Below are 14,336 nucleotides of genomic sequence, written 5' to 3'. Positions count from 1 at the left end.
GTTCTAGGGGACTGATGACCACAGATGTTAAGTCCCATAGTGCTCAGAACCACTCCAGTTGCAAAACGCTGTAAAGAAAAACCACTGCTCGGAATGCCTAACTTGAACGGATATTTTCGAAGAAGGGGGAAATGTTATGAAAACAGAAAGGAATTAACGAAAATGTTACCACTAGATAGCGCTGTAAGTGGCAGATTATACCAAATAAAAGACGCGGGTTGTATGGCCTATTCCTCAGTTTGCATCTGAGACACCCGGCGTGACTGTCTCTATGCAGGATCGTGCACTGCTGGTAAAGCTCAGCATTAGCCGTCGTAAGAAGCTCCGGACTCTCAAGGTTATGAAAAAGGGAGTTGAACCGAGTGTGCCGAGGCTCTGGGGAAAATGATCAAGAAATTCGAAAAGACAGGATCTTTTGAAGTGCAATGTTGCAATGGGAGGAAAACAATTGATCCAACGTCAATAGACTATGAGGCCACAAAATTGCAGGAAGGATCGAACAGTGCTATGCAAACATGCAGTGCCCTGTGAATACCTGAACTTTGGACATGCCCATGGTTACTGTGCTTAAAAGTGTACGAAACATTGTGCATTGCTATCCTTACTTAGTTAAATATACTGGTGTCCAAAACGAAAGAAACAAACCTCTATTTCACCTTTCTGTGTCTAATTCACGATAAAATCATACAAACTGTCAACAGGTGTCCGTACGGTTGTGTTCTGCACGGAAGACGGCATTTTTGTTCAACGAACATCCATGCCAACGCTGACGTCGGGGCACCTATCAAAAGGGACAGTGTATGCCGGGTAGTCCCACATCCAAAATCGGTGTGTACACAGTCGCAGATGGTGCAATATGGCACAGAGAAGACACCTAATAGATTCTCTGCGATGGAGGGCCACAGGAAGAATGGACAGTCGCAAACTCATGTGGCCCAATGGCTTGACGTGAATCGTTCTGTTGTTTCTCGGACGTGGCGACAGTTTACAGAGACCGAAAGTGTGCCGGCCGCGTGAGACATCAGAAAGAGCGCACCTTTATTTAGCTGTAAGGGCACCGCCTTAGTACTGCATGCGAACTGCCATCTCACCTGACATCCCATCCACTGGACGTGTTGTGTGGAGGCAAACGGCGTACAGAAGGCTTCGCCAGAGTGACCTTTAATGTCGGAGACCTGTTCTATGTGTACCTCTGACGCCTCATTACAGAAGAGAACGTCCAGAGTGGAGCCGTCAACATGCCACCTGGACGGTCGAGCAGTGAGCCAATGTTCTTTTCACAAATGAGTCCCGATTTGGTCTGGAGAGTGATTCTCAACGGATTCGCATCTCAAGGAGACGTGGAATACAATTTCGGGACCCAGACATTGTGTAAAGACATCGATACCGAGGAGGCTTCCTAATGGTGTGAGGAGGGATTACGTTGACCACTCGAACACGTCTTCATGAAATTCTACGGTTGAATCGAAAAGGTTTAACTGCTCTCAGGTATCGTGACGAGATATTAGGACTTTATGAGGGGTTGTTATGAGGTGCTGTAGGTCCAGACTTCGTAATGATGGACGATAATGCTCGACCTTATAGAGCACGGGTGATTGTTGCTTTCTTGATAACGGAAGAATTTGCACGCATGGCGTGGCCTGCTCACTCTCCCGATTTGAATCCCATACAGCACGTCTGGGATACACTACGAATATTGGTTTCAACGCGTCAGCATCCAGTAACCACTCTCCAAGCAGTTCTGCAGGAAAAATGGGCGTTATTGCCTCAACATAAGATTGATGACGTCATTGTTGTCGTTCTCGGGGACGTATCGCTGCCACAGGTGGTCACACCCCATGCTGAGGACATTAACCAGTTGTCAGGATGTGTGTGTAAATCTGTTAAGTTGGAAAAAACGAAGGATATTCCTGTCTACCGTTAAGCATCTTGGAGTTGTTTACATTCCGTATTCTTTACATTGTTTCTGCTTTACTATCACTTTTTTATGCTGTTTTGTGGCAAAATAAAAGCTACCTTGGAAAATTTTCGTTTGTTGCTTTAATTTTAGGCATGAAAATTTTTACACCCAGGAGTTGCTTCATTTTGACCTGCCAATAAGACGAACATTTGCTCTAGAAGTTCTTACAAGGATTTGGACAATGAATGGACATGGAACTCTGTCGACAAACAAAGCCCATTTCCGTTATGACGCTTACAGCGCCATCTAGTAGGATAATTTTCGTTACTCTTTTTTTTTCGTAACGTTTCTCCCTTCTTCGATAATATTCCGTTATGACCAGCGGTTCTTTTCTTTCAGAGCATTTTAAAACTGGAACTATAATTACAGTTATCCTCTATTTATTTAACTTTACTTTGTTATGAAAAAACTGGAGGAGGTGGGGAAAATGGACAGTTTTGAAATCAGCATAAAAATTTAGTTAAAAACACATTTATTTTCAATCATCCGATATGGTACAGAGTGGTGTCACCCGCAAGTGACTTCGAGGGTAATGCAGATATGGTTCCTTCGACAAGATCGCGCACGGTACACTCCTTCTCTGTACAATTCCTATGGAAGGAAGTTCTCCTATCAAAGGAAGTTCTCCTATCAAAGGAAGTTCTCTTGGAGGAACATTAAAGCACGAGTCGAAAAAAGAAACGCGGTCTGCAAAGTGAAACGCGTGGACACTGCATTACTACGGAAACTCCAGCTCTGCTAAGAGCTGTACAGGCAGTCGCGCTTGTAGACTGGACGCCAACAGAAAAGTGCAAGAGCATTTAACTCGAAGGATGATTTACGAAAGTAGAGTGTTTTTCGCTATTCATGAAGTGAGCCAGCACAACGGTAGGACAACGGAAACGTGATCGAAAACAACCAAGTTCCAGTTCCTATTCTAACATTCTTTTGAAGTTATTTACTGAGGTCGAAATAATCCAACAGACTAGCGTTCCTTCCGACACTAAGACATCCATTATCTCTCTTGTTTTTCTCAGTGCTGGACAAGAACTTCCCGTCAAAAGTCTTCGTTATCCTCGAATATTAATACCCAGAAAAAAAATCGCTTACCTACTATCGCAGAATCTCAGGTGATCTTCAACACCGGACTCTTCGTAAAATAAATTTGTCGTTGTTATTAGGCGGGAGCTCACAATGGCTAACACTGCTACATAGAGCTATAATACATTGGAGGCTTGCATTCATTTAATTAAAGCTACGTTAAAAACGTGCGAAATCAAATACATGGATGGGACGGTTCACGTCACGGATCGAGTTCGCGCGCTTCACTTTTTGCGGAGATGGGATAAGTCTGTGAGCCACATGTGCCTTGACATGGCGCAGCCAACAGCATTCCTTCAGATAGAAAACTCAGCCTGGGAACTAGTGAGGCGCACAAAGATCCCAAAGAACAGCCATCAGTTAAATTCTTTTTCAGTATTCTTTCAGTACAGTACTCATGGTCATCTTTATTTTCTTGAGTAACACATTCCACGTACTTTATTTTTTTCTTTATTGTATTTCGATTCCCCCCAGAGGAGGGGGGAGGGGGGGGGGGTTGGCAGCAGCGTAATACGCCGCTGTGCAGCCTACAGATAAAGTTAAAAAACATAATGAGAAGATAGAACAATAAAGAGGTGATAAAACAGTGACTGTTGAAAACTGTTACATGGCGAAAAAGTTGTGAAGAAAACATAAAAAAGAAAGAGGTCAGTGATGCTGATTCAATACACTTAAAAAATAGACAGGTACAATTTAAAAAAATATGGCGACAGCCTGGTTTCTGTTTGCAGCACTTTAAAAAGGGGACGAACAACACTGAACACCCACAGAAAACACTGCACTACAGAATACGAAGGTATATGGATATGGGGGGGGGGGGGAGGAAGGGCCCAGACAGCTGAGGGGGTTAGGGGGAGGGGGAGGGGGGAGGGGGGAGCCGATAAAGGGAGGGGCCACAGAAAAAGGGGGGAGCAGGGCGGACATGAGAAAGGAGTGGGAAAGATAGTGGAGGGGAAAGGAAAAGGACCCGGGGGGAGAGAATGGAGTCAAGGAGTGGGTAGGTGGAGAAAAAACAGGATGGAAGGGGGGGAGAGGGAGCCCAGGAAAAGGACAGAGGGAGGGAGGGGGAGGTGAGGATCATAGTTGATAGGAGGGATAAATGGAGGGAGAGAGGACATCACCTGGGAGGAGTAGTTGATGGAACCCACCTCAAGAAAGGAAATCAAGGGAGTAGAGATGAAGGTATAGCAGCGGGCGGGGGTTGAAGAGGAGAGGAGTAACCAGTGGATGAGGGGAATCAAGTTGGCGGGAGGTGTAGAGAACGCGGACATGTTCGAGGAAACTGAGCACATGCGGGAAAGGAATCAGGTCATAGAGGATCCGCGTGGGGGGCAGAAGGCGTATACGGAAGGCGAAGCGGAGTGCATGGCACTCAACAATCTGGAGGGACTTATAGAGTATGGAGGGGCAGATATCCCGGTGGGACTGGCATAACAGAGGATGGGACAGATTAAGGATTTGTAGGTATGGAGGATCGTAGAGAGGTTCGACCCCCATGTCCAGTCAGAAAGAAGTTCAAGGAGACAGAGGTGGTTGTGGGCTTTGGATGGGACAGACCGGAGGGATCCAGGTGAGGTGATGGTCAATGGTGAGTCCAAGGTAGGTGAGGGTGGGGGAGAGGTGGACAGGACGAGCGCAAATGGTAAGGGAAAAATCAAGGAGCCGGAAGGAGCGAGTGGTACAATGTACGATCATTGTCTGGGTTTTGGAATTGAGGAGCCACACCATGTGGCAAAAAGGTCTAGGTGTTTCTGGAGAAGGCGTTGGGACCGTTGAATGATAGGCGGTGTCAACGGCATACTGCAGGAGCTGGACCAGAGGGGAGGGGGGGGGGGGGCGGTTGGGGCATATCTGCCGTGTACAAGAGGTAGTGTACATTATGAACAACTGTTCTGATTAAACGATAATCTTAATGATCCACTGGCGAGAACGGTCACCACGTGTTACTTTGTGAAATTAAGTGTCATTGTCAACTGGTACATAATTTAACAAACGGAGGATTTATATTTGTATTCAACGACCCGCTAACATGCGCACACACACACACACACACACACACACACACACACACACACTGGTGATGCAAAACAATGTAACTACTGCCCACCTCAAGACGGAATGACATCTGGTGGCGTTACGGGCACTTGACGTGCTAAGGAAAGTCCGAAACGTGGCAGAGACGATTGGGGAACACAAGGGTATGGCCAGGCGTCAGGGAACGAGCACTTCGGAAATAGTCGCAACCATCTATCGAAAGTAGTTGGAGGACAGTGAAACGCCGGCCAGAGTAGCCGAGCGGTTCTAGGCGCTACAGTCTAGAACCGCGCGACCGCTACGGTCTGGCGAGAACAACAACTGCCTCGGGCATGGATGTATGTGATGTCCTTAGGTTAGTTAGGTTTAAGTAGTCCTAAGTTCTAGGGGGCTGATGACCTCAGAAGTTTAGTCCCATAATGGTCAGAGCCATTTTTTTTTGACAGTGATACCAATAATGAATTTATTTGTATTGTCCTCAAGATTCGTACAAATCGGCCCTAAAGAGCATTTGCCTGACACGAACACCGCATGCATCACTGCTACTGCCAACCGCTTACCACTGTTTACAATACCTGATCACATCCTGACAAAGTTGCCATTACGAGAACCTGAAATCTGAGATAGAGAGGCCACGTTTCGGTTTATTGTGGAACTGTCAACTAATATGAACTAGCGGAGAAATACTTTCAAAGCACAAAAAATGTGAACATCTTCCTGTTTGTTTAAAGGACTGACCGAAAAGTTGGGTAGCAGCTACCTCATTCTACCTGCCTCTTAGGTTTTCTCAAATCACTTAATGAAAAAGTCAGGATGGTTCCTCTGAAGACACAAATTGTGTCAACGGGAACCGGTGGCATTAGGACATACAATAACACGTCGTAGGTACTCGTACCGCAGCCGGTTCGATAACATTTTTTCCATTCAAGCGATGTGTCATTGCCCCCTCCCATTCCTACCTTCCCTGTATCTTTTCACCTACGTCAGTTTTCGCTGCCGACTATGATACACAGTGTATACTAGTTTGACAGCCCAAGCGGTCGGTTGTTTCGCTTGGGAGCCACACTGATCCCGACTGGAACAGCGCTGGCGACACGTGGACACTCCACTACGCACTCCGCAGACAAAACCGAATGCTGTAGAGTGATTTGGTGGACTGCAAAAAGCGTTAACGTTTTGTCAGAGAGAAAATGATGGGGCCGCGAAGACTATTTGTAAAAAAAACGGTAAATGTCTCTTATTACAGAACACGCAAGGGTACTACTATCGATAGCAGTATGTGACAGTGATTACTACCCCTTACGCGTCGTTGGTTCTCTGGAACATTCGGAACTGGGCGCGCCTCTTAGGCACTGCCTTGATGATTTGTTCAACAATGGCCAAGAGCTAGGGTTCGCGCGCCTTTATGCGAGGCGAAAGCAGCCGTTCGTGTCTCGCGTGGAACGGTCGCATGCCGTCGAGCCACACACAAAAAAAGAAAAAAAAGAAATTGGGCAGTTTGAAGATGCTGACAAGATACGAAAATGGCTCTGAGCACTGTCGGACTTAACATCTGAGGTCATCAGTCCCCTAGAACTTAGAACTAGTTAAACCTAACTAACCTAAGGACATCACACACATCCATGCCCGAGGCAGGATTCGAACCTGCGACCGTAGCGGTCACGCGGTTCCAGACTGTAGCGCCTAGAACCGCTCGGTCACTCGAGCCGGCTGACAAGATACGAGTCTTAATTTTCCGACTAATGACAGGGCAATGAGTGATTAATCGGTTTATCCGCCGAGGGTGCGCGGAATGGGACACGAAAGTAGCCTGCAGTATCTGGTTTTTTTTGGGGGGGGAGGCTGTATTAGTACCTGGGCAATTATTAATGTTACCGTGAACGTTTATAACGTCGTAGTGTAATCTGAAAAAGCAATATAGCAAAGGCAAACTTTTCGGTGTGAATGTGGAATTGAATTTAACTGCTAATGAGAGCATGGTTGGATCTATCCATTGTTAGTAAGTGTGTTACTTAGCAACTCAGCGAATGAAATAAATGATGTTAACTCTTGTCCTCTCAAAGGTATACTTCCACTTACATCGAAGAACGAACCGTGTTCTCTGTATTAACAATCCCTTAAGCACGACTGATAGCCGTAAAGGAAATTGTTGTAATTAGGAATCAGCAAAGTATAACGAGAGGGGGTTTACAAACATTACTCGACCGATGAAACAGTGAAATGATGCAGAAGTATACCTAGTTTAGCCACCAGAAAAGCGCTCTTGCACCGGAAAGATATATCTGCGTTATCGGTCATTACGATAGAAAAAGTGCAGGAACTCCGCTTCAAAATAGTTCCCCATATACTCTTGGTCCAGATTTGCTACATGTGTATTTTTCTGTTTCTGAACATCAAAAACAACATAGAATGAGAATTTTTCGTGAATTCAAGAGTTTATCTCTGCCGTAAATGACAATACCGTTGAGAGGAGCCGCGCGGAGTGGCCGTGCGGTCTAGGGTGCCATGTCACGGATTGCGCGGCCCCTGCCGTCGGAGGCTCGAATCTTCCCTCGGGCATGGGGTGTGTGTGTTGTTCTTAGCATAAGTTAGTTTATGTTAGTTTAAGTAGTGTGTACGTCTAGGGACCGATGACCTCTGCAGTTTGGTACCTTAGGAAATCACACACACGGTTGTGAGGCAGTAAAAAAAATTGGAACCACCTTGAACCAAATGGTTTAAGCTCAATGGAATTTGCGTCGACAAGTTAAGCTTTGCTTCTTCAAAATAGTGTTATTTACCAAACTTAGAATTTCATCTCCCCAAGCGCAGAGAACAATATAGACTGTATAAAAAGACGAAAACTTCTCAGTAAAAGTGTAAAATCCGCGCAAGTAAGCAGAACACAACAACGTGATTGCAGTTCCAGGGATCTGCACTTGGTACCTCGTCCTAGTCCGCCTCGGTAGCTGCCCGGCCACCCCGCAGATTGCTAACCGAAGCGGCACGGGTTCGATGTTCGATCCCCGGCCGGATTGGAGATTTCCTCCTCTCAGGGACTGGATATTGTGATTTCCTTGCGTTGGTATCGTCGTAACTGACAATAAAATCGTCTCCAATCCGCTGTCGTATCGTCTTTCCATCACTGAGATGGCTAAATGGACATAACCTGAAAGTCAATTAAAAAAAAAAAAAAAAAAAAAACACACTTCGTCCCCCCAGTTCCTCTATGGGGCAATAGAAGAAAGAAAGGCAAAAACAGGCGCGTGCAGGCCAAATCTGATCCGGCCGGAAATGGCAGCTGTCCCCGACAGCAGCTGGCAACTGGCTGCCGCCTCAAGAGTCTGGAATGAATTGTGTGGACAGTCGCTGCAGCTCGCCTCGAGCTTCGCAGCCACGACCTCCGAAAGCCTTGTAAAGACAAGATCTGTTCATGTTGGCTACTATCTTGCTCTGAATATAATTAGTTCAGAGTGGTGATTCCAAGCAGGAAGTGGCCTCTTAGCCTGGATTTGAGCACATCGTTTGTACAACGCGGACAGTTCTTACGAGATACGAAAGAGAAGAGGGTTTCGGCGTGAATTAATAGGAATTTACAACTGCTTGAACACCGCTGAGAAATCGAATGCTCAAATGTGTGCGAATTCCTAAGAGACCTAATTGCTGAGGTCATCGGTCCCTAAACTTACACACTACTTAAAGTAACTTATGCTAAGAACAAAACACACACACACACACACCCATGTCCGAGGAAGGACTCGAACCTCCAGCGGGAGTGGAGAAATCGAATGTGAATGGCGCAGGCCGATACCTCATTCAGATACTGGACTCTATCATCCGCAGATGCCTGTACGAAAATTTCTAATGTTCACCTACATCTGCATACATAATCCACAAGCCACCATATGGTATATGACGGACGGAATTTCGTACCACTGGTAGTATTTCCCTCTCCTGTTCCATTCGCAAATAGAGCGAGGGAAAAACGACTATCTATACGCTACCGTCTGAGCCTAAAGTTCTCTTGTCTTCGCTGTCCTTGAGCGGGATGTACGTTGGTGGCAGAAAACCATTCTGCACTGTGCCCAAATGGAAGTTCTATAAACTTTCTCCATAGTGTTTCCCGAAAACAAATTCTTCCTTCCGAGGATTCCTATTTACCCGGGTGTTGATCGAACGTGTTGGTAGCAAATCCAGCAGATGGCCTCTCAGTTGCTCCGATGGCTTTCTTTTATGCGACACTGAGGTACTCAAGAATACCACCTGGACAAGTTTTCTGCATGCCATCTTCTCTATAGACGAGCTACACTACCCTAGACTTCGCTCGAAAAACTGATGTCGACCATTCACATACCCTACATCCAATCTTACGAGCTTTTTACATTTCAAGTCGCTTTACAAAATTACGCATACGTATGTAAATGACGTATACCACTAATAGTATTTTAGAACATTACAGGACTGTATTCCTACTCATTTGTATAACTTACAGCACATTTTCCACTTCAGAGCATGCCGGTATTTATTTATTGGGTAAAGTACATTCTGTCTCTACTTACAAGATATGTACCTCAAAATCCGATGGTTTCCATTCTGCAATAGCCTCCTAAAAAGATAACTGTTCGAGGACCACACCTCCCTCTTATTAGCCATTACATAATATTTTTGTCGCAGTATTTCTAAAGACAAAGTTCCATAAAAAAAAAAAAACAGTAGTGAACTTCACATGAAATACCATTGTGCACGTTGAGTTAACTGGAAGATACGCATGAATCTGTAACTGTTCATTACGTAATCGTAGCATTCAGAAGATTAGTGTTCACTAGCCCTATCAGTAACATACACATTCTTCCAGAGATGCCTCCAGAGGCCATCTGGGTATAGAAGAAATAATCAGCTACATATTTACTACGCACGAATAGGTTGGCACAGACACTTTCCCTTATTTTGTTCGCATTTATACCGAACAAGGTGCTTCACCTGGTAAGACGTTAGGCTCGTCGGTCTAGTTACCCACTCTTAGACTTTTATTAGCTTTCTTAAAAAAAAAAAACCAGCTCGGGTAACTGACGCGATGCTTCCTTCACAAAAAAGCAAGAATAAATCTTTCCTCCATCCTTCCTCATCTGAATCAGCACTCTGCCAGTGACTATTTCACTGTCGATCATTCAACAGCGGAACCTAGCAGAAAAATTACCTGCAAAAAAAAGTAATATCTGAAATGCGGTATGTTTACCAAATGTAAACATTCACTCGGCACCAAATCGTCCTTGGAGACACAGAAACATTACTTGCTTATTATTGTCACTAACTGTTAGGAGACAGCGCAGTGCTTTGCACTCATGTCCGTTTCATGACTAAAAGGCAATACAATGGATCACAATTCATAAAGTTTTGTCGTTTCTGGAAACACATCGTGTCAGTCACTAGGAGTGAACAAGGGAGTGTCTACATCATACAGGCATCTGAAGTTTTGATATTCATCTGCTGCTCACCGTCGTCTCTTGAACACAGACAGCCCTTCTTTCACTGTTGGACTGGTGATGACCTTCGTCGACTGTGTGTTTAAGAAATTGTGAAGGAAAAGGACTGCATAATCGAGTTTGGCAAGTTCGATACTGCATAAAAATCATTTGCTCTGTTCAGTTAATCACTGAATATATTTATACATCTGCACAGTTATTTGGGGCTATCAAATATCCACGTCGTAGCTGGAATGTTAAAACTTCTGGTAGGGGCAGCAACAATCCACATTATTAAGCTGACTATGTCAACTGCTTTGTCAGATCATCTGAAAGCATTTCTAGTTCTGTCTACGTAAACATAATAAATATTACATTATTATTGGTGAAGAGACTGAGTAACTGGAAATTTTAAGTATATACACACTTGGAGCTCTCATGTAGGTGCAGCAAATAACAAAATTTTAGAGTGTCTGGAGGAGATAAAACGAAACGCTTTTTTAAGTGACAAAAGTGTCACAGTTTCATCGTTTCACCGCTAGGGATCCACGAAGATTTTGAAGTTACAGATGTTCAGAGACGTCGTTCAGATTGTCGTGTTATGAATATTGTTTTAGAGATATTGCTGAAAGAGTCGTCCGCTCCCATTAATACAAAAGTGACATTTGTGTGCTAACAACTGTTTAACACGCTCAAAACATCAGACGTTTCCTGAGTAGTAGCTGCAGCTTGAACCAAGCGAGCAGTCAGCGCTTCTGGAGTGTCTGTCCGTGTCTCGTACAACAGACATTTCATCTCCCTGCGCGAAATGAGATCCGTATGAGTGAGACCGAGAGATCTTTGTGGCCACGGTCCTGACCCAACCCACACAATTTCTGGACTGGTGGAGCTGGAGCAGTTATTCGTGGGACACCTGGTTGTTCTGAGAGTGTCAGACAATCACTAGCACGGTGACGCCAGCCGTGCTTTAATGTAAACGGGCGATATTGTCAGCAACCTCTCTAAAACACGACTCATTACATGCAGTTTGAAAACCATCACAGAACACCACTAGGGGTGAAAATCTTCATGGATTCCTCGCGGGATAACGGAACACGTGTGATATTTTTGTCATATAACAAAGTATTTCGTTTTATTTCCTGTCACCACTATAAAATTTTACTTCCGTAGTTTTTTTTTTTTTTTTTTTACAGTGTGTTTGCAAATTCCCGTTAAAAACTTGTAGGATTTGCAGAGGGGAACGAGTACTTAATATTTTGAATAGGAACCCACGTCCGTAAATATACCGTTCCCGTTGTATGACGGTTTCAATTCAGAGATGTAACGCGTCCACGGCTGCTGAGGGACACGGAAACTCTCAGAGTCGCTTGTCCTGGTATGCAGTAGGGTAGACAGGATGAATTGCCACTGAACGTCCGCCGGGAAATGTGGTTTCAGCATTCTGGTGCACCACCTAGCTTCTCACGTGCAGTTCAGAGAAATCTCAAGAGACGATATGGTGAAAAGTGGGTAGGCGGCGGTGGTCGAACCGCGTAGCCGCTGACATCGCAGGATTTACCTCCTACGGACAACTTCTTGTGGCGTCGTATGCAATGTTTAAATTACGAAACTTCTGTAGGGACAGAGGAAGATATGCTGGCACGAATTCTGGCCGCTGCACTACAAAGTGAAGAGACACCAGTTGAGAGTGTGTACCGGAACGTGCTTCATAGGTAAAACGTCTTTAACAAAGTTGCTGCTCGACACATCGAGCCACCGTTGTAATGCACAAGTACTGTTCTGTACATACAGGATGCTCGGTCCTTTTTTGTTTTGGTATAATGTAAACAAGAAAAGGTTCAAATGGCTCTGAGCACTATGGAACTTAACTTCTGAGGTCATCAGTCCCCTAGAACTTAGAACCACTTAAACCTAACTAACCTAAGGACATCACACACATCCATGCCCGAGGCAGGATTCGAACCTGCGACCGTAGCGGTCACGCGGTTCCAGACTGTAGCGCCTAGACCGCTCGGCCACCCCCGGCTGGCTATAATGTAAACAAGTAATGTTTTAAATGTTAATACAAACAAATGCGCTTAAGTGATAAAACGATATTTCGTTATGTTTCCTTTCGAATTGTTACCTGGTAGTAGTAGTACTGCGACACGCCTAATTCAATTCCTAAAGCAGAAGTGTATTATTTAAAAACTGAAAGCGACGTACAACGTAAACGGTACTTTTCTGGACATTGGTTCCTATTGAGAAACATCATGAATTCTCTCCCCTCTAATAGTCCTAGAAGTTTGTAACGGAAATTTCCGAACGCCCTGTATATGCTGCATATGGTCCGATCGTAGACGAAAATGAAATAGTTTACAAATAAATCCTCTTCGATGGACGACTAACATGTATCGTGTTTGCTTTATCGAAAAACAAGTGCATGCATTTTGAATTCCGAAATAAATAAAAAAATATAGCAGGTCAGCAACTGGAAGCAGTTAATTCCATGAATTATCTGGGAGTAGGCATTAGGAGCGATTTAAAATGGAATGATCATATAAAGTTGATCGTCGATAAAGCAGATGCCAGACTGAGATTCATTGGAAGAATCCTAAGGAAATGCAATCCGAAAACAAAGGAAGTAGGTTACATACAGTACACTCGTTCGCCCACTGCTTGAATATTGCTCACCAGTCTGGGATCCGTACCAGATAGGGTTGATAGAAGAGGTAGAGAAGATCCAACGGAGTATCATTTAGTAATCGCGAAAGCGTTACGGAGATGATAGATAAACTCCAGTGGAAGACTCTGCTGGAGAGACGCTCAGTAGCTCGGTACGGGCATTTGTTGAAGTTTCGAGAACATACCTTCACCGAGGAGTCAAGCAGTATATTGCTCCCTCCTACGTATATCTCGCGAAGAGACCATGAGGATAAAGTCAGAGATATTAGAGCCCACACAGAGGCATACCGACAATCTTTCTTTTCACTAACAATTCGAGACTGGAATAGTAGGGAGCACCGATAGAGGTACACAAAGTACCCTCCGCCACACACTTTCAGGTGGCTTGCGGAGTATGGATGTAGATTTAGATGTAGAAATTGCACACTATCTTTTAGATAAAGCTCGCACAGAAGACAGTTAGCACTCGAACGATTAGTTAATCATCTAAGCCAGTAATGTAAACAAATGGTGAATATCAACATTTGCACAACAGGAATGAAAAGAATGTGCAATATGCTGAAGTAAAAGTGCATTGAATGTTCCAGCGTCTTTACTTCAGTGAGATCAAGCCGGAACATATGCTTCGAAAGTGTTTTCGTGCAGCTTCACATCCACGTGACAACATTAGCGAATTTATCTAGCTGCGGAGGCCGGCGCCGCGCTGGCATGGCGACCTACTTGGTGGTCCGGTGCTGGGGTTCGGCGATCGCTCCTCGGCTGGGCTGGGCGGGGCGTGTCTGCGCGCTGGCGTGGGACGCACGGGGTGGCTGGGCTGCTGCGGTCCCGTGGCGTCGCGCTGGCTGCCGGCTGCCTACTGACGCTCCGCCGCGTGCCGCGGCCGACCACCGGGCCCACACCGGTGACGTCACGCCGCCGCCGCCGCCGCCCCCAGCGAGCCCGCGCCTGCGCTCCCGCCAGCGGCACACGCTGTCGGCGTCTCGGCGCACATCGATCCGACGCCTATCCGGCGTTAAATTGCGTCGAAAAACCTGGTGCTCACTCTCCGACCGACACGCACCACTAAGTCTTTATTTTCTACGCGTTCCAAAACACGATCTTTTTTTGTCCAAGTATAACACCCCTGGACTTGAAGACATTCTGTCAGAACTGCTGAT

The 14,336-nt window shown here is 45.3% G+C and overlaps 1 protein-coding gene across 1 annotated transcript in view; it reads right to left on the bottom strand.

Annotated features, from left to right (window-relative positions):
- The window catches only part of LOC126175440 (neurotactin), a 264,898-nt gene extending 250,882 nt beyond the window's left edge, over positions 1-14,016 (bottom strand). Inside the window, exon 1 of the mRNA XM_049922242.1 lies at positions 13,900-14,016. The gene's annotated coding sequence lies outside the window, so the exon portion shown is untranslated. The remainder of the gene's footprint in view (positions 1-13,899) is intronic.
- Between the last annotated feature and the right edge of the window lie 320 nt (positions 14,017-14,336).

Source organism: Schistocerca cancellata, chromosome 3 (assembly GCF_023864275.1).
Source record: "Schistocerca cancellata isolate TAMUIC-IGC-003103 chromosome 3, iqSchCanc2.1, whole genome shotgun sequence".
NCBI classification, from domain to species: Eukaryota; Metazoa; Arthropoda; class Insecta; order Orthoptera; family Acrididae; genus Schistocerca; species Schistocerca cancellata.
The sequence above is the reverse complement of the archived record's forward strand: the minus strand, read 5'-3'. Positions and strand labels throughout refer to the sequence as shown.